General features: G+C 41.4%; 1 pseudogene; it reads right to left on the reverse strand.

Annotated features, from left to right (window-relative positions):
- Positions 1–1,562: 1,562 nt before the first annotated feature.
- LOC136404148 (large ribosomal subunit protein eL15-like) lies at positions 1,563–21,082 on the reverse strand (annotated as a pseudogene).
- Positions 21,083–21,478: the final 396 nt, after the last annotated feature.

The following is a 21,478-nucleotide window of genomic DNA, read 5'->3' on the forward strand; positions in this document are numbered from 1 at the left end:
GTGTTACGTCATCATCTGCGCATGCGCACATGCTGCCACATCATCCTACAGAAACTGGGAGATTTCACATTTATTGGTGCAGATTTCACATTTCTATCATCTTTTGTTGCTTTCTTGTGATCGGTCAAAAGTGTACCATGACTTTACGGACACACTGTATATTAAAATTTAATTCCTTTTTGTGGTTGAATAATATTCCATACTATATATATATGACACATTTTTAATCCTTTCATCTGTTGATGGATACTTTAGTGGTTTCCACCTTTTAGCTATTGTGACTAATGCTGCTGTGAACACTGGTGTATAAGTATCTGTTTGAGGCCCTTTTCGATTCTTTTGGGAATCACTGGGTTGATTTGGCTTCCTGAAGAATCAGCAAACTGTTTTCCATAGGAGCAGCACTAGTCTACATTCCCACTAGCAGTGTATGAGGGTTCTAATATCCTTTATATTTTCCTCTTTTTTTAATTTCATCTATTCTATTAAGTGTAGAGTGGTATTTCATTATAGATTGGACTTGCATTTCCCTGATGACCAGTGATGTTGAACATCTTTTCATGTGCTTATTGGCCATTTGTATATCTCCTTTAAAGAAATGTTATTTGCGTTTGCGAGGACTGTCATGACAAAATACTACAGACTGGGTATCATAAACATAAATTTATTTGTTCACAGTTCTGTAATCTAAAAGCTTGAGTTCAAAGAGTTGGGAGGTTTGGTTTCTTCTGAGCCTGCCTCTCTCCTTGGCTTGTAGTTAGCTACCTTTTCCTGTGTCATCATACCATCTCTCTTCTGTGCCTGTGTACTAGTCTCCTTTTATTTTTTGTATTTTTCCAAAATGAGAAGTGTGGGAGGGGGCAAACAGACTCCCACATAGGCCCCACCAAGATCCACCCAGCCTGCCCACCAGGGGGCGATGCTCTGCTGCAACCAGAGCCATTCTAGTGCCTGAGGCCGAGGCCATGGAGCCATCCTCAGCACCCAGGCCAACTTTGCTCCCATGGAGCCTTGGTTGTGGGAGGGGAAGAGAGAGAGAGAGAAAGGAGAGGGGGAAGGGTGGAGAAGCAGATGGGCACTTCTGTGTGCCCTGGCCAGGAATTGAACCCGGGACTTCCACACATCAGGCTGACACTCTACCACTGAGCCAACTGGCCAGGGCCCTAATCTCTTCTTATAAGATCAGTCCTAGTGCATTAAGGCCCACCCCATTGATCTCATTTAACCTTAATCTCTCATTTAAAGACCCTAGTTCTAAATACTGTCACATTCTGACATACTGGGGCTTAGCATACCAACATATTAATTGCGGGGGGTTGGGGACAATTCTGCCCATAAAAAAATGTGTATCTAAATCTTTTGCCCATTTTTTTCAAATTGGGATGTAACTACTTTGAGTATTGATGTTGAGCATGTAGAGTTTTGTTTTGTTTTCCTTATTTTAAAGGACTGAAGGTAGGAGTAGAATAAGAGAGAGGAATGTTACTACTAGGGTTTTGGGGGGGGGGGTTTTACTGTGCTAAATTGTTTACTAAGTAAGAATTTTACAAACATTACTTACATTAGCCATGATGGTGGAGCTGGAGAGTATTCTGCCTACCCCAAGCTGCAGGGAGAGCCCCTGATAGCAGGGTGGGACTTGTGGCCCTTCCCAAGGCCACAGCTCCTGAAGCCTGCAGGTGTCAGCCCTCACATCTCCCTGTGCTTGGAAACTGGTTTAGTGACCCTCTGGGTGTCAGGATTCCTTCTGATAGCCTCATGGAATGAACCAATAAGGAAAACCTCGAAGAATATGTATGTAGAGTCTTCACAACCCAGCGAGGATTCAGGACTCTCAGAGCCCCACAGTCGTGTCTGGCTCACTCCTCAGCAATGGGCTGAAGGCTTCCAAGTAACTTTAGCTGGTTAACAGCATGATGGACAGGCTTACCACAGGCCACACCCTTAGGAACAGGGTGCTTGCGGCCACCATGGCACACACAAATTCAATGTATGACATAACCTTGCTTGGCCGTGTATCCCAGCCTGAGCATTTTATAAGCTGAGTAGGGCGGATGGGAGGTGGGGGGTGGATTAGCACAGATAGCTGGCAGTACTACCAGCTGCGCACTCTGATAAGGAAGCATATTAGGCTGGACCTTCTCCACAGCTTTTAATCTTGAATTGTTTCATTTGACCAGATCTAAGCACATGTACACTGTCTCAAAGGACATATGTCTCCATTCTTCTATTCTTCTCTCTATAGACCTCCATACTGTCTCTCACTAAAATAATGCAATAATATCCATCAGAGGTAAAAAAGAAATCATTTATGCCTAAATCATAGTAAACCTGTCCTCAAATGCCTATTAGACTGGAAATGACTGGTCAAGAATCACTTCCTTTTTTTGGCAAGAGTCACTTCTTACTCAATTTTGAGTCCGGCTCAATGTTTGTTAAATAAGTCATAAAACTTTTTCTCATGTAGTAGGTAATATTCTCTCCTTCCCTAGATGAAGAAATAGGGGCTCAGAGGGATCAAGTGGCTTGCCCAAGGTTACATAGTAAGTGGCAGAAGGAAAAGATAGACCTGGTTCTAACCAACTCTTCTTTCCACCTTACTAAGATTCCTTTCTCCATACAGGTGGAAATGAAATATCAGAGCTCTGTGGATAAGGAGCATTCATTCTAATGAGACTTCTGAGTGGGCTGAGCTCATCTTCAAGAGCTAAATATTATTTAGAAGGTTTCATTGTCTGTCTCCATGGAAGTTTTCTTTTCTTTTTTTGTGACAGGGCCATAGAAAGACACAGAGAGAAGAACAGATAAGGACAGACAGGCAGAAAGGGAGAGAGATGAGAAGCATCAATACTTTGTTGTGGCTCCTTAGTTGTTCATTGATTGCTTTCTCATATGTGCCTTGACCAGGGAACTCTAGCACAGTGAGTGACCCCTTGCTCAAACCAGTGACCTTGGGCTCAAGCCAGCAACTTTGGGCTTCAAGTCAGTGAACTTTGAACTCAAGCCTGCAACCATGAAGTCATGTCTATGATTCCATGCTCAAGCCAGAGACCCCATGTTCAAGCTGGCAAGCCTGCACTCAAGCCACACAAGCCTGTGCTCAAGCAAGTGACCTTGAGGTTTTGAACCTGGGTCTTCAGCATCCCAGGCCAATGCTCTGTCCACTGCACCACTGCCTGGTCAGGCAATATTCTCTACTCTTAAGTTCAGACAGTCATTAAACCTATAAATCAAGCCCTGATTTGTAGCAATTGTCCACTTCAATGGCATAAAGATTTCCACCATGGTATATTTCAAACTCTCTTTTTGTTTTTTGTTTTTTGTGTTTTTTTTTTCCATTTTTCCAAAGCTAGAAACGGGGAGGCAGTCAGACAGACTCCCGCATGCGCCCAACCGGGATCCACCCAGCACGCCCACCAGGGGGCGATGCTCTGCCCCTCTGGGGGGTTACTCTGTTGCATCCAGAGCCATTCTAGCGCCTGAGGCAGAGGCCACAGAGCCATCCTCAGCGCCCGCCCGGGCAATCTTTGCTCCAGTGGATCCTCGGCTGTGGGAGGGGAAGAGAGAGACAGAGAGGAAGGGGAAGGGGAGGGGTGGAGAAGTAGATGTGCCCTTCTCCTGTGTACCCTCCCGGGAATCGAACCCGGGACTCCTGCACGCCAGGCGGATGCTCTACCGCTGAGCCAACCGGCCAGGGCCTATTTCAAACTCTCAATCTGACAATGAATGTGGCCTTGGAAAAAAGATGCACAGTAGCATTCCATTATATAGTATTTTTAGCATATAAATACAATAATAAATGTCACTGACCACAATAGTTTAGACAAAAACGAAGTAGAAAGTGATGAGTTTGTTTAATATAATTGATTTAATTATAAATGTACACAGCTTAATTTTTAATAATGATTGTGTTTAACAACTGGTTCTCAAAATTTTGGGAAATTTAACAGTCAGTCTTACAAACTGGTAGGAGCCAGTTTCAGCACACCACTGCACCCAACATACAAAAGATTAGCTTCCAACACCTGCATTTGGAGATGCAGTAATAGTATCTGATTGAGGTTGGCTAAAATCTAGCTCTGCAATGGCAAGGGTCTTTTTTTATGTCTTTAAAGTACCTGGAACAGTGCTGAAAACATTATTGATGCTCAGTAAACATTGTTGAATTGAATTTATTGCACTATAGTTATCATGTCACACATAGTAAGATGCCTAGATGCAGATGGTTCTGGTGCTGATCTATCCATGGCACTGGGTCAACCACTCTGTGAGGGTCTGGCCTTTTCCTTATAACTGACAACACAGCTACTACAGCTCCAAACACCTATCCTCACAGTACAATGTGGAAGGAGGGAAGCAGTAATAACCAGGCTATGAGAAATACCTCCTTGAGTGCTTTCCTGTTTTCTCAAGTACATAGAACATGATCAGTTCAAGGAGGTTGGAAAAGCCAGTGAGTGACCTTCACTTTTTAGATTGTGTGAGGGGAGACAGGTAAAGAAAAAGAAGGCCAGGTATCTTTATGATAGTCAAACAATTTTCCTCATTGCCTACCAGGCAAATTCAATGCAAGGAATCGGGTAGTATAAATATTTATTTTGGTTCAAGTATCCTCTTTTGAATGAAATAGAATAATATCTCTAGAATTTTGTTCATATTGAGCTCCTTGAAGTTTTGTTTTAAAATAAAATATATAATACTTCCTGATTACCAAATAATTACCTTTAGGAGAATACCTAGAAAGACTGTGTTTACATACAATTACACTGAACTAAGTCTATACCAGATTATCACAAATCAGATTCCTAGCATAGTAAACATATCTACAAAGAAAAAATAGTTCTTTGTAAAAGTGTCTCTGCCTAGCAGACAGTACAACAAAATTTCATAGGGAATGTGAATGGTTCTTAGGAGTATATATGTTCCTTGGTTTTGATCCACATTAATATTAACAAAAATAACAACTGAAATCATTCACACACAAAAAATAATGTATTCAAGCAACCCTCAAATATTTTGAGGAGCCTTCTTCTATCTGATATTCAGAGAGCCCAAGCAGATAAACACAGCTCACTTTGGGCTCCCAAAGCTTTTGGCACAGATTCTAGTCACTGAAGAAGATTCTTGCCATCTGTCACTGTCCAGACACTTGTGTGGCAAAGAGAATTGAATTCCCGAGTTCAGGAAGAGGCAGCAAATAAGTATCAGAAGTAATCATGTCTGGGCTTGAATCTTTTCAGACTCAGCAAAGAATAATAGGACTTTAAACTTCAACAGATTCAAGAGATTGTCTTCTTCACCTTTGTTCAAAACTATGTTCTTCATGGTCAGTTTATTTTGGGAAATGGTTTCATACAGATGAAATTAAGGGTTATCTTGACTATAGACTTCTTGGGGAACTTGTATACTTTGAAATCTCAAAACAGAAACAACCGAACTATAATACTCAGCTTTTCTAAACATGATGTAACCACAAAGCACTCTACCCCTTTACGTTTTTGAAATGTAACACATTAAAAAATTTGTTTTAATTATGGTAAAACACGTATAACAAAAAAAATTTACCATTTTAAACATTTTTAAGTGTCAAGTTCAGTAATGCCTAATAGAACAGAAAAAGAATACCCCACCACTCACTCCTTCAGCCATTGGTCTCCTGCCAGATCCTCCCATTGGCCAAACCCATCCAGAAGCCAGATGGCAGGAGGACCAATGGTATAAGGGTCAGTCCCCAGAGTCGGGAAGGGAGCAGAGAAGGGGAGGAAGAAAATGGGGAAAGGAAGGGGATATAACAACTAAAATCATTCACACACACAAAATAATGTATTCAAGCAACCCTCATGTAATCTATGTATGGTGTCTGACACAGAAGGTGTCCAAGGAGGCTTTCTAGAGTGTTTTCTGTGGAAAATTGAAAAAAAATGGTCAGGATATTTGAAAAACAACAAACAAACAAAGAAACCCAATAATCTCACCACCCACAGATATCTAACTTAGTTTTTTTGCTTCCAGTGTATAATGTGTGACAACATAACTTGATATATTAAGTTGGATTTGTTTTCACTGCTGTACACAAGTAGCTCCAGAATGTTTCCCCAAGAGGAACAATATAGCTGAACCAGCAAGCTAGGAACAGACTCTGATGCATTTTCAAGCATACAAACACACTGGTTTTAATCAGATTGTATGTTTATTGGGGGCCTTTATGGAGCTGTTGATAGATATAGATGCTTTGTTTTTTTTCTAATGTCCTAAAGATGCTCTGAGGAGATGCTCACTGTTTTTATTTAGATGGCGTGTTTATTTTGGATGGGTTTCAGGAGGAAGATGATGATTTGTGTACAGGGGGCCCTCCGGTTACTGACAGTCTTGACATACGATGTTTCAAGTTTATGATGCTCACTCCCACAAAAACTTAAAGAAATTGAGATATGAGTGTTTCAGCTTATGCCATTAGCATTATACTTATGGACTATGTGGGCAAACTAGTTTGATTGCGTGCAGCAGAATACACAGTATTCTTTCTCTGCGGCTTAGTTATGATTTTATGTTCTAGATTATGATTTTCCAACTGTGTTAGGATAGGTAAGTGATTTAAGCTAGGGAGTGTATCAACTTACACCAAAATTTGTGTTATGTCACTGTCATAGGAACAGAACTGTGTTGTAACCCAAGAACCCCCTGTATTAGGCAAAAGCTCCCCTACTCAAGCCACCCCTTGACAGTTCTGTGGAAGAGCTAACATAGGGGCTCCTGGGAATGGAAAGTATTTCACATGTAGAAGGAAGATGCTTTATTGTGGCCAAAGGGAGGTCTCTGCCAGATTGTGTTTGCCAAACAGCTCCTCCATGGTGTGTCCCATCCCATGTGTTCTTTATTACTTTGAGCATTCTTCCCATGATGGAAGAGTCTCTGCCTCTCCTGTTGAACCTGAGTAGATCTTTGACTGCCTTCACCAGTCTAGTAACTGGAAGTGACTCTTTGTGTCTTCCAAGGCTAGATCTTAATGCCACACATTCATGGCCTGCTGTCTCGGGAAGTTAGTGCTTAGAACACAGCCACCATACTGTGAGGAAGCCCATGTGGAAAATATGCAAAGGACACACATAAGGGTTTGAGCTAATAACCTAGCTGAGATCCTAGCTAATGGCCAACACTAAACACCAAACATGGAACTGAGGGTTTTTCCAGATGATTCTGTCTTTTAGTCTTCCATTTTTCCCTGCTGCAGATCTAGGCATCATAGAGCAAAGATAAGCCATACCTGTTTTTCCCTGTCCAAATTCCTGATCCACAGTCTCTGTGCACATGATAGAATAGTTAGTTTATACCACTGAGTTTTGTGGTTTATTATAAGGCAATAGTAACTGGAACAAATAAAAATGAAAGCTATGGGTTATAGTCACTGCATTCTTTCTTGCACATTCCAAGAAAACTTTGATGTTTCTTTTCCTTAGAAGTAGACTTCTCTGAAACCCAATCACTCTTCTGCAGATTACATCCTGAGGATGGAAAGGAAGAAATGGGTGCTTTTAAAAGGATGGGGGGGGATGTAAACAGAATGGGAAACACACACACATACAAAATCCCCTAAACTAAAAAACTAGAACATGTGCAAAGACAGTAACTTATAGCCAGAGATGGGATTCAAATAATTTAACAACCAGTCTTCTGCCCTAATGACCATTATAAGTATAAAAAATGATAGACCAAAAGGTAGTTTATTATTTCATACATTTAATACTTAAATAAGAACAACAAAGTTGGTACACAAAACTAGATTATGTTATAAATTTTTAAATATTAATGGAAAATATTAAAAAATACCTGACAAAAAAATAATAAAACTGTTATTTAAGATATTTTCATATTGCTTCTTGATTGGCATCCTCACTTGCAATGTTTTTCACCTGTGGACAGAATGAACATTACTACAGGCGCTTAGAATACGCTGTTACACAGATGAATGTTAAAAAAGAGTAAAAATGTAAATTTGTGATTTCCACATTGGGCAGCTGCCCAGGTGCCCACCTCAAAAAGGACCCTGATTACAAGTGCTGCTTTAACAACCAGTTCACTGAACTCAACAAAAAATTAGGTATCGTTTCTGCCAAACCCATATGAATTGGCTGAATCCCACCACTGCCTATAACCTAACACAGGGGTCCCCAAACTACGGCCCGCGGGCCACATGCAGCCCCCTGAGGCCATTTATCCAGCCCCCGCCGCACTTCCGGAAGGGGCACCTCTTTCATTGGTGGTCAGTGAAAGGAGCACATTGACCATCTCATTAGCCAAAAGCAGGCCCATAGTTCCCATTGAAATACTGGTCAGTTTGTTGATTTAAATTTACTTGTTCTTTATTTTAAATATTGTATTTGTTCCCATTTTGTTTTTTTTACTTTAAAATAAGATATGTGCAGTGTGCATAGGGATTTGTTCATAGTTTGTTTGTTTTTTATAGTCCGGCCCTCCAATGGTCTGAGGGACAGTGAACTGGCCCCCTGTGTAAAAAGTTTGGGGACCCCTGACCTAACATTTACAGGATCTGGAGATTAAGATGTGGACACCTTTGGGTAGCCATTATTCTGCTTATCACAACTACCATAAACAGCTCCAGTAGAATGCAGTTTTATGTTTAACAAAATTTGTAATACACTATTATTTTGATCAATTATGTTCTAACTTTAAATTATAACTAAATATAGAATAAAGTTATTGCTGAGAGCCTTACAGACATAATTTTTCTACAAAAAAAAGTATAACAGCATGAGCAATAAATATTTTCAAGCATAAAATCGTGTAAGAATAAAATTCAGTAGGAAAGTGGAATGGAAATCCAAGTTAAAGAAAAAGAGGAAATATAAATTTTCTCAATGTTTAAGAAAGGTATGTTGTGTATGTATTTGTAAAGGGTTATATGTATATCAAATCATTATGATATTTAGGTTCCATCTGATGAATTTAAAAGTGTTACTAACAAAAAAAAATTAAATAAAAGTGTGACTAACGAGTTTACTTTAAAATGTTGATAAATTGAATCTCACAAACTGATACTGAGCAAAAGAAGCCAGGCTACGTGATTCTACTTATAAGTTTAGAAGCTAACTAGCCAATGTGTGAGAAGCCAGGACAGCAGTTCCTGGGATGGAACAGGGAATGATTTTGTTCATTATGCTTTGTTCACTTTTATGTATGTCAGAATTTAGTAACAGGGTTATTAGCAATGTCAATATAGGCATCTCTTATCCAAACTCACATAATTTGAACTCAGGAGCCAAAAGGATTTAGATTTTGGATAAATCCTTCCTTCTCTAAATTCTTCCTGCTCACTCCCAAAACTTGGATTTTGATAGTGAGGAGCACTTATATTTATTCTTAATCAGAAATTACATTCACAAGTGGAAGCATATATTATATATGGATAGGAAGAGTAAACATCATTAAAATGTCTATACTACCCAAAATAATCTATAAACTCAATGTAATTCCTCTTAAAATACCAATGGCATCCTTCAAAGATATAGAACAAATATTCCAAAAATTTATATGAAATCAGAAAAGAACCCGAATAGCCTCAGCAACCATGATAATGAAGAATAAAGTGGGAGGTATCACAGTTCCTGATATCAAATTATACTACAAGGTCATTGTAATCAAAACAGCTTGGTACTGGCACAAGAACAGGCATACAGATCAATGGAGAACAGAGAACCCAGAAATAAACTCACGCCTTTATGGTCAATTGATATTTTATAAAGGAGGCAAGAGTATACAATGGAGTAAAGACAGTCTCTTTAATAAATGGTGTTGGGAAAATTGGACAGGTTCATGCAAAAAAAAGAAACTAGATCACCAACTTACAACATTCACACAAAAAGAAGCTCAAAATGGTTAAAAAAACTTAAATGTTAAGTCGCAAAACCACAAACATCTTGGAAGAAAGCATAGGCAGTAAAATCTCCGATACCTCGCATAGCAATATTTTTGCCGATTTATCTCCAAGGGCAGGTGAAATAAAGGACAGGATGAACAAATGGGACTATATCAAACTAAAAATGTTTTGCACAGCAAAAGACTCCATTAACAAAATAAAAAGACAACCTACACAATGGGAGAATATATTCACCAATACATCTGATAAGGGGTTAATAACCAAAATTTATAAAGAACTTCTAAAAGTCAACACCAGGAAGGTAAACAGTCCAATTAAAAAATGGACAGAGGGCCTTGGCCAGTTGGCTCAGTGGTAGAGTGTCGGCCTGGCGTGTGGGAGTCCCAGCTTGATTCCCGGCCAGGGCACACAGGAGAAGCGCCCATCTGCTTCTCCATCCCTCCCCCTCTCCTTCCTCTCTGTCTCTCTCTTCCCCTCCCGCAGCCAAGGTTCCATTGGAGCAGCGTTTGAGGATGGCTCTGTGGTCTCTGCCTCAGGCGCTAGAATGGCTCTGATTGCGGCAGAGGGATGCCCCAAGATGGGCAGAGCATCACCCCTGGTGGGCGTGCCGGGTGGATCCCAGTCGGGCGCACGCGAGAGTCTGTCTGACTGCCTTCCCATTTCCAACTTCAGAGAAATACAAAAAAAAAAAAAAATGGACAGAGGAACTAAACATTTCTCTAAAGAGCACATACAGATGGCCAATAGGCAGATGAAAAATGTTCAACGTCACTAATCATCAGAGAAATGCAAATTAAAAGCACAATGAGATACCACCTCACACTTGTCAGAATGGTGCTCTTTAACAAATCAACACACCGCAAGTGCTGGTGAGGGTGTGGAGAAATGGGAACCCTCCTGCACTGCTGGTAGGAATGCAGACTGGTGCAGCTACTGTGAAAAATGGTATGGCGTTTTCTCAAAAAATTAAAAATGGAACTGCCTTTGGACTCAGCTATTCCACTTTTAGGAATATGTCCTAAGAATACCAAACCACTGATTCAAAAGAGGATATGCACCCCCATGTTTATTGTCACCTTGTTTACAATAGCCAAGAACTGGAAACAGCCCACGCGTCCATCAGTGGACGAGTGGATTAAAAAGCTGTGGTACATATATACTATGGAATACTATGCTGCCATGAAAAATGGAAATTTTACCTTTTGCAATGGCATGGATGGACCTGGAGATTTTTATGCTAAGTGAAACAAGCCAGGCAGAGAAAAAAATTTCATATGATCTCACTTATATGTGGAATCTAATGAACAAAGTGAACTGAGGAATGGAATAGAGGCAAAGGCAGGGTCATAGGGAGTAAAGAGACAGCTGTTAATGGGAAGGAGGTTGAGGGGGTGGGATCAGAGAAGGTGAAGGGATTAGTGAAACTATATATACATAACACAGAGATACAGACAATAGGATGGCAAATCCCAGAGAGAGGGTGGAGGGAGTTAGGGGGAAAGGGGCAAAGGAGGTGTAATGGGAGACACTGGGCTAGGGATGAGGGAATTATATTAAGTGGAACACTTAATATCCATGTTAACACAATAAATTAAAATTAATAATAGACAATTTTAAAAATAAATAAATAATTCTAAAAAAATAAATTACATTCTTTGTAAATATTTAAACTTATGGTGAATAATTTTAAATACCAACTTTAAAATATGTAATGGAAGAGGCAATATTTTAAATGTTCTTTAGAGCAAAAACTTTGTAGATAACAGTCTTAATAAACCTCTTTTGAAGTATATTCTTCAAGCAGACCAAAAATTTTAAAACTAAGCAATCAAGAATACATAAAGTTTTAATACCCAATTAACAAGATTTAAAAAACTGTTTTGCTAGATAGAAGGTGACAGAGGACAATCTGACTTTGGGTGATGGGTATGCAACATAATTGAATGACAAGATAACCTGGACATGTTATCTTTGAATATATGTATCCTGATTTATTGATGTTGCCCCATTAAAAAAATAAAATTATTAAAATAAATAAATAAATAAACTAGATATTAAAAAAAACTGTTTTGTATATTCCCTCAAATCAGAAGATATACATTCTTTTAAATAGCCACTTCATATTTCAAAAAATTAGCTTTATAACAAACTACACAAAGCTCTATACATTTCCAAAAAAATCAATATCATACTGTCCCCATTCAAGGCCTACAATATAATTTTAACCCCAAAATATTTTTGCCTGGAAAAAAATATTTTAGCCTTGGTCAGTTGGCTCAGGGGTAGAGCATCAGCCCAGCATGTGGATGTCCTGGGTTCAATTTCCCATCAGGACACACAGGAGAAGCAACCATTTGTTTCTTCACCCCTCCCCCTTTTGCTTCTTTCTCTCTCTCTTTCTCTCTTTCTCTCTCTCTCTCTCTCTCTCTCTCTCTCTCTTCTCCTCCTGAAGCCATGACTTAATTGGAGCAAGTTGGCTCCAGGCACTAAGGATGGCTCCATGGCTTTTGCCTCAGGTGCTAAGAAGAAGCTTGGTTGCTGAGCAACAGAGCAACACCCCAGATAGTCAGAACATCACCCCCTAATGGGCTTGCCGGGTGAGAAGAGGGGATATAGAGAGACAAACTTTTGCATGCACCTTGACTAGGATCTACCCAGCAACCCCTGTCTGGGGCCAATGCTCAAATCAACCGAGCTATCCTCAGCACCTGGGGCCGATGCTCAAACTAATCTATCCACTGGCTATGAGAGGGGATGAGAGAGAGAAGGGGAAGAGGGAGGGGAAGAGAAGCAGATGGTCGCTTCTCATGTATGCTCTGATTGGGGATCAAACCTAGGATGTCTGCATACCAGGCCAATGCTCTATACACTGATCTAACCAGCCAGGGCCTGCCTGAAAATTTAAAAACATACACCTGATATAAGGTATATAAATGTTGAATCACTATGTTGTGTACTTGAAATTAATATAACATTGTATCTCAATTATAACTTAAAATAAACTTAAAAAACAAAAACATACACCTGAATAGCTCATGAGTTAAAGAGGACATCAAAATAATGAGAAAAACAATAATGTGACATTTCACCCTGGCCAGATAGCTCAGTTGGTTAGAACATCATCCTGAAATGCAGAGGTAGCAGGTTCTATCCCCAGTCAGGGCACGTATGGGAACAGGTATTCCTGTCACTCTCCTGCTATCTCCCTTCTTATCTCTAAAATCAATAAAATAGAAGTTAGGGGGTCAGAGAACATGCAGATACTTCAGTACGATCAAGCCTTTTGTATAGTGCATTTTCACCAATAAAATAAAAGTCGGTTTTGCATCTCCTTTGCATAATCGAACAACTTTTTGTGAGCAGTATAGTAATGTGATATTTCTTACACTTTCCAGGAGATTAGGTGGTTCCTTTTCAAACTCTCTCTGCCTGCCCAGCTACCACACTGTAGTATATTCTACCCTCCACTGGCACTGCCTTCCCTCTGCCAGAAAGCTTAGAGTTCATTTACTTTGAGTTTTAAGTTTTTTTCCTCCATGCAAATTTTTTTATTTATAAAAAGCTTCTCTTATAGGTTTTTGGCTTTTGGATTTTGACCCTTGGAAGTAACTAGTGTATATACATACATACATATATATATACATACATATGTCCATATATACATCTTAAAAGTAGAATTTTCAGGATAGGCTGAAGTTCATCAGAGGTGACATTTTTCAGGGAAGGCAGATCTTGATATGCCCTAGAATCATATATGGACTTCTCCTTGTGCCCTTTAATTTATACTCCAGCCAGATAGTTTTCTGCTTTAAGGACTCATGTGACCACAGTGGTTTCTTCACTCCCTATCCCCATGATCCAGAATAATCTCCCTATCTTCAGGTCAACTATTACCAACTACAAATCTTAATCACATAGCAAAGGCCTTCTTGCCATGTAATGTAGTATGTTCACGGGCTCCAGGACTGAAGGTGTTGAAATCTTTGGGTGTTCATTCTGTCTACTGCCACCAGCCAAGTTTCCTTTGCTGCCAAGCAAATCAAGTATTTCTTGTGTCTAGGGCAAGCCTTCTATACCCAACAATGCCTTTCTCTGCTAGACTAAGCCATGGTATTCACTTCCAACCTTGATTCCTTAAACTGACCCATTGCCCTGCCAGGAACTCAGTTCCCCTCATGACATGAACACCTAACCAAGGAGCTGATTCTTGGACCTAATGTCTGTTAGCTCCTTCCACAGGTGTGTTTGCCCAAAGGCTGGTGTTGTGCTACAACCTCATGGCACTGCAGGAACTGACGACCCTCCAAAAATATCTCTGTCTAGTGAACTGGTTCCACCATGCTCTGCCCTGCCCTGTTAACTTTATGTAAGTGTCTGTGAATCACAGTCCACAAACTAAGGGGCAAGAAATACCCTCTTTCTTTCTATACATCAATCTGATTTCTGATTCCAAAACTAATAATGCAAGGCTGGTAGAAAATCTCAATCACTTTCAGTTTCTAGACAGTTCCCTGTGTTGGAATCCATGGGATTCCAAAAAGACCAAATGTAAAGCCAGCAGGCAAGGCCAAGGCCACTATCACAGCAGCCCGGCCTATGCAGGTTCGCATTGGATTTGGACAGTCGGTAAAGAAACAACGGAGCCAAAAACTGGTGGGCCATAGTCTTCAATTCTAGCTTGCACCCGGCGGGCAAGTAAAAATACACACTGGGCTCCAAAACCCAATCACATTCAGTGCTCACAAAGCTGCTGATTTATCCAAGTTTCCCAGAATCAAAGGTTTCTAGCTCACCAGCCTTATTCTCCTCAGTTCCCCATCTCCTTCCTTATCCCAGATACAAACTCTACACAAACTGGCATCTCACTCAGCACTCCGCCATCTTGGCTGCTTCTCCTGGCCTCCTCTATGTGGCCTTTCTCTGCTCTCCTCTGCTCTCTCTTCTAATGATAATCTCAGGAACCAAGAGCGCCAGCTCCCGTTCTACCCCTATTTTATAGTGTAGATTCAAAACCCTTAATCCAATATACAAAATAGGGAAGTCTCTAATACAAAGTCACTTCTCTGAGGCATGATTGGATTGTACCACCCTACATCAAAAAGGGTAGGAAAGGCTTAATCCCAAAACCAAGCCCCAGGCTACAAGGATTCTCAACACACATTAATATCACCTGGGCAACGGCCTCACGTGGGTAGCGCCGTTTTTAACAAAGTGAGCATAATACATTTTATCTGCCCAACACCAGAGTAGCAGGCTTTATTGAAAGGAAGAAAGGAACCCTGCCGGGTACTTCTCCTGGGGAGAAGAGCACCAGTTACAGACTATGAGGTGAATTTTATAGGGCTTGGGAGAGTCTGAGGGGGTACTGAGTCAAAAGTTCTGGTATGTTCCCTTTTAGGGTTTTAGGATTTCAGCTTTCTGGAATGCTCCTCCTTGGGCGGTTCATCAGCTTCCTGGAACTCTTCTGCCTCAGGGGCGATTATCCAGTAAGTAAGGGTGAGGTCAGGCAGCCAGGTGGGACAACAAAAGGGCAGTTGGAGTTCTGGTAAATTCATATATCTATCACCCTGGAGCTATCACAAGGTTATGGAGGTTTGTCACGGTTCTGCAATTAGTCTCTACTGTTGCCATCCACACATGGGATCCCATCTGCCTAAATGAGCCGTGTAGTCACAACCACTCCTCCCTTGGGTCCTTCAGGGTCTGTCTCCAGGTGTTTATTGGAAGCAGTTAATCAAGACCCCCTCCTCCAAGACTCCCAAATCCCCCTTTCCCCAAACCTTAACCCTTTCTAATCTATGGTGGGGAGGGGTTCAAAAGGCACAGGGGAAATCTTCATCACACCCTTCCTCCTCCTCCTCCACAGCACCAGCTCTCCAAGAAAGACCCTCCTATTGAAGGTTCCTCTCGGGGATCTACAGCCTTATCTTCTCAATGGGTTTAGGTTTTGGAAACAAGTCAGTCAGCCACAAGCCTTCTCTGAACAAGGAACATCAGCATCTATTATCTGTTTGAATAAAGGGAATAAAAGGAGAAGATTGAGCTGAAAAGTCATAAATATCTCAAAATGCTAGTTAGCAAATCAGTGAAAATACAGCCTTTGCCCTCAAATATGAGTGTTTTGATTTATGCTCCCATCCAACCGAGAATGCCTGGAATCTAGGTGAGCCCCTGCCAGCTTCAGTGATTTGAGTTTTACTGAGCTAGAAGGGAGAGATCTAAACTGTGGCCACCAGGACTGCTCTTCCCTTTGGAGGTCAAACGGGATCTCTCCCATCGTGAAAAATCTATAGGTCATTTTAACATTAGTGTACAAGAATTTAAAAGAGAAATTATTTAGGGGTGGGTTTTTTTCATCTAGTCACCGCAATTCCTAATCTTCTCCAACAAAAATGAATTCTCTTTCCTTTATTTCCACACAATGTGAAATGTGTAGGTATTTTTAGCACTTACTTTCTTCTGCCTTTCTCTACCTGTAAATAAGCAAAGACCACCCAAGGGAGATCGGGGAAAGGCTACTTATTCCGAGCTTGCTGTGGCAGGGAGGCAACCACTATCACTTGCACTCAGTGAGACTCACAGGCAGGCAGAGAAGTGGGAGAGCTTTATAGTGGAGTAAGGGAAGCCTCTACCTCCACTGGCATCCCCTCCTCTCTGCAGCCTGGTGAGGACTCTGTGCACCACGCCATACTGTCTGTAAGTCTTATACATTTCTGATGTCTGTAATTATACATTTCTGATGTCTGTAAGTCTTTCCACAACAGGGCTCGTGCCTCATTATTCATCTGTGTATCTCCAGTGTTCAGTGTGTAGCATTATGCCTAGCACATAGTAGGTGTTCAGAAATGGCTCTAAATCAACTCATGAACAATTAAATTAAATAAGTATCCATCCTTCAGTGGTTCAGTCCTTGTTTTCTAAATACAAAATTTTTACTTGGGATCCCCACAGAGAGCCTCACCTAACACAGAGAGCATGGAAGTTTGCCAAGCAATAAACCCCGAATGTACTGACAATGACAATGTCTCTACTCTGGGATGATACATTTAACTGGTGTTTAAATTAAAAGTGAGTACCTTGGAGTATTTCCCAATTCTCAGGACAAGGGCTCAGTCTTAAGCAAAATACAATTTCAGAGAACACTGACAATAAATTGTGTCTATAAGAAAAATGGTTTCAGTGATGCACTGGTTATATTGTGTCTTTATTGTTCAAAATTTTTGAGCCTGAAAGTTCAACTATTCTGCTTCTGCAGAATATAATTAGTATATCATAGGATCATGAAGAAAGACATCCTTAATTTTTAAAATGTAGAATAAACTCAGCCCTGCTCTTAAATGTAACCACTAAACAGCTCCATTCTCACAGCTCCCCACTCTGTTGGCATTAGATGTTATCTAAATGCAATGCCTGCCATCCAAGGACCAGTGAAACACAACACAAATAGTGGTGCGATTAAAATAATTTAACAACTGGTTATCTGCCCTAATGACTGTTTTAAGTATTAAAAAAGATATGCCAAAATATAGCTTATTATTTAATACATTTAATATTTAAATAAGAACAATAAGAGGTATACAAAACTAGATTATATTATAAGTAAGAGTTTTAAAATATTAATGAAAAAATATTAATAATTCCGGACAAAAAAAAAAATAAGACAGTTATTTAAGATATTTCCATATTACTTCTTTTTTTTTTTTTTCTTTTTCTTTTTTTTTTTTTCTGAAGCTGGAAACGGGGAAGCAGTCAGACAGACTCCCGCATGCGCCCGACCGGGATCCACCCAGCACACCCACCAGGGAGCGATGCTCTGCCCATCCGGGGCATCACTCTGTCGTGACCAGAGCCACTCTAGCGCCTGGGGCAGAGGCCAAGGAGCCATCCCCAGCGCCCGGGCCATCATTTTACTCCAATGGAGCCTCGGCTGTGGGAGGGGAAGAGAGAGACAGAGAGGAAGGGGGGGGGGGTGGAGAAGCAGATGGGCACTTCTCCTGTGTGCCCTGGCCGGGAATCAAACCCGGGACTCCTGCACGCCAGGCCAATGCTCTACCACTGAGCCAACCGGCCAGGGCCCATATCACTTCTTGATTGATGTCCTCACTTGAAATTTTTTTCACCTATAGACGAATTAACATCACTACAGGAGCTTAGAATACGCTGTTGTGCAGAAGAATGTTAAAAAAGAGTAGGAAATGTAAATTTGTGATTTCCACATTGGGTGGCTGCCCAGGCGCCCTCCTTAGAGAGAACCCTGATTACAAGCGGCATTTTAACAACCAGTTCTCTGAACTCAACAAAAAATTAGGTAGTGGTTCTGCTGAACCAGTGCAAACTGGCTGAATCCCACCACTGACAACAAAGATTTGTGACAGTAGCTGTCATCACAATGAGATCTTTTATTCTCCCTGTAAACTCTCCCTTGATGTTAAAAAGCTGAGGCTAAAAATGATCAAATACCAATTAAGCCATAATGAGTTGAGAATTAAGCAAGATGATGACTTGGAAAGGACTGTCTGCTCCTGAAAGATAAATCATAAAATGTGCCAGGGAAAGAAATATTAATTCCAGGTTAAAATGTGATTTCTGTGTGGCAGACTATACAGAGACTGAATTCATTATTTGCTGCTAAACCAGCCCTTCTTCCTGTGTTTCGGATTGCTGTACATCTCCCCACCTCCCCACACACCAAGACTCAGGACTGGGCATCAGCTTTGATGTGTCCTTCTCTCTCATTTCCACATCGTGCCAATACAGCATCCAAAATTCCTCTCACATGTGTCCCCATCCCTCACCTCCTGCTGCCACGTCCTACAAACCTATTTTAAGCCGTTGGTCACTTAGGATTATTAAAACAGCCTTCTCACTGGTTTCTTGCCTCCAGATTTCCTCCATTGTAATTCATTTTTTAATCCCCTTCACTCATAGGCTGATTCACAGTTCAAAATACTAGTGGCATTCTATTCCCTAGAATAAATCAGGATGTTTTGCTTGCCATTTAAAGTCCTTTATAACTTTGTCCTGTCTTTCTTTTCTTCTGCAGTTAAAGTGAGCTATTTCTGTTCCCCACACACATTCTTACTATCTTAGATGAGGCTCCCCAAGGTCCCCGAGGTGAGGATTCATAAGCAGGTGACTCAATGAGGGAGCTGGTCAAGGGAGGAAAAAGCCAAGAATGGATGTGCTTTTCAGCACAGACCTATGGAAGGGAGCAGAGGGAGTGTGGGCTGGATCTAGCAAGGACGTCTGAATTTGAAATTAAGCCCAAGACAAAGTTTGCAGGACTTTCCTAATCCCACCCTAGCAAGTTGTTGGCTAAGGGCTGGGGCAGGGGTGTGAAGAGGGGGAAGAGAAGATGAAATACACCCCAGGTGCTTCTGGGTCTCTGTGTGATGAGGCAGAGCTTGTTCCAGTAGCCCAAGGGTAGTCCGCCAAGAGTAAGGTGCAGAGCTGTTGGAAGCAAAACACACCAAAGTTTGTGTAGGGGATAGGTGGTTGGGGGTGGAAAGGGGTGGAAGAGAAAAAGTAAAGGGACCTAGAGGATTTGGGTAGAGTAGTGACAGTGCCTCCACACCTTTATTCCTACCTGTGGTCTTACTCAGGTCACTAGGAAAGACCTTATCTCCCATTGCCCAAATCCTGACCATCTTTCTTTGCCTGGCTCAAAAGCTGCAACGAGCCATCCCTAACCAATACACACACACACACACACAGAGAGAGAGAGAGAGAGAGAGAGAGAGAGAAAGAGAGAGAGAGAGAAGCAGGCCCAGCCAACAATGGTGCATCAGCCAAATGGACAAGGTCCTACTGCACAAAGCACCTACCTTTGGAAGTCCAGGTGATTGGACAAGCAAGACCTAGGCCTCTTCAAAAGTAGCAAGATTTCACTGAGTTTTGGGCAGTCCCTGCCAGTCTCCTGGTGAGTAGCACAGCTAGAGGAGGCAGGAATAAAACCAGGAATGGAAACCAAACACAGCAGCAGATTCTATGAACAGGAACCAGCAGTAGGGATGAAAAGACAAGATAAAGGTGCAATTTGGGAAGTGAGCAGAGTCAGCCAGAGGCCACACCTCAGATCAGGCTAGCCAAGCAGGCGGTCAGATATTGACTTCCATTCATGGGCAAGAGTGCTGAAGAAGCCACTTAAACTCAGACTGAGCCCCCCCCCCCCCCACCAGGGATCAAAGAGGTTTCTGTTGAGGTTCTTGAAATGAAATGTCAAAGGAGAGGACAGTACTCACTTGCTAATTTTCAACATTAAATCCTTTTACCGTAACAGTTGACAAACACAATACTCAAATCCCAACCTCCTTTGCAACTAGAAATGGTCACATGCTACAAGTCTGGCCACCAAAATATAGTAAAAGTCTTGAGAAGGGTTCCTCTCTGCTTTTCCCTGATCCCCTTTTATCTGTCAATTATCTTTTATTCTTTCCCCATTGGCTAGCTCAGTGCCTTCTAGAAAACAAGTGCCTAACAAATGTGTTGATTAATTAACTTCCACCATCATTTAACACTTATTTATGGAATCTGGGTGCACAGTTCTGCAGTGAAATAATTTGTTTTTCAAAATTGAAACAGTGATTGGTCTGAAAGAGCAACAGGGTGTCTCATCACTGACAGTTTGCTTGCTGCTGTTGTTTTTTAATCTCCTATTGGTGAATGAAGGAATGAGGGGGAGGAGAACAGGAGGCAGGAAAAAAAGAGGAGGAAAAAGAAGGGAAGAGGCCAGAAAAGAAGGATGAGAAGTTGTTTTAGCTGTGAATGCAAGCCAAGTGATGAGCGTAGCTTCTGCATGGTTCATCAGTGGGGAAAATTTCACTTGCCACAGTCCTCCTTTGAGAGAGAACTGACTTTATTTGGTAAGTTCCTGCCCACTGAGAACCTGGCTCAGCAGGCATAATATTTTCAGGAAGGGGAGAGATATAAATGATACCAGAGGAGGAACTGGGCTAGTTTTCCCCTTGAAAGAAAGAAAAGTGTTGATGGTGGCAGGGAAAACTAGGGATGGGGAGAGACCGACTGAGGAGTGAGCAGAAGAGGGTGATGTTGGGATAAGATGAAGGATAAACCCAGTGGTGGGGCAGCTGCTTCAAGTGTGGATTGCTCTCTAGCGGTCCACCCTAAGTCTGCACTCACCTGGGTGTTTCTTTTGTCCCACATGAGGTGAACTGGGACTGAAGACATCTAGGAGCTCAGTGACATCTCCTTAGCCAAATCTAGAAGTTCATGAGATATATTTTATATTCCCACATTATTACAGGCAGCTGGGAATGCAAACAGCTAGGTACTCAACTATACTAGAGTGTTCGAGATGGCTCCCTCACATTGCTGGCAGTGGATTGTAGGTAGAGCACAGAGCATTTACCTGGCAGCTGTGGCTGATGCTATGCTGTGAGAACACTCCAGCAAGGATAAACCCTCCCCGGCACACCCTGGAGGGAGCTCACTTGCTATACGGAAATGACTCAGCACTAGCCAGGCAGCCTCTTGACCTTTTTTGGTCATTTGCCCTAGTGTAACATCCTATTGGCTGAACCTATGTATATAAGCTAGTTTACTTCCTGAATAAAGTGGATCTGC

This window comes from Saccopteryx leptura, chromosome 4 (genome assembly GCF_036850995.1).
Source record: "Saccopteryx leptura isolate mSacLep1 chromosome 4, mSacLep1_pri_phased_curated, whole genome shotgun sequence".
In the NCBI taxonomy this organism is placed as follows: Eukaryota; Metazoa; Chordata; class Mammalia; order Chiroptera; family Emballonuridae; genus Saccopteryx; species Saccopteryx leptura.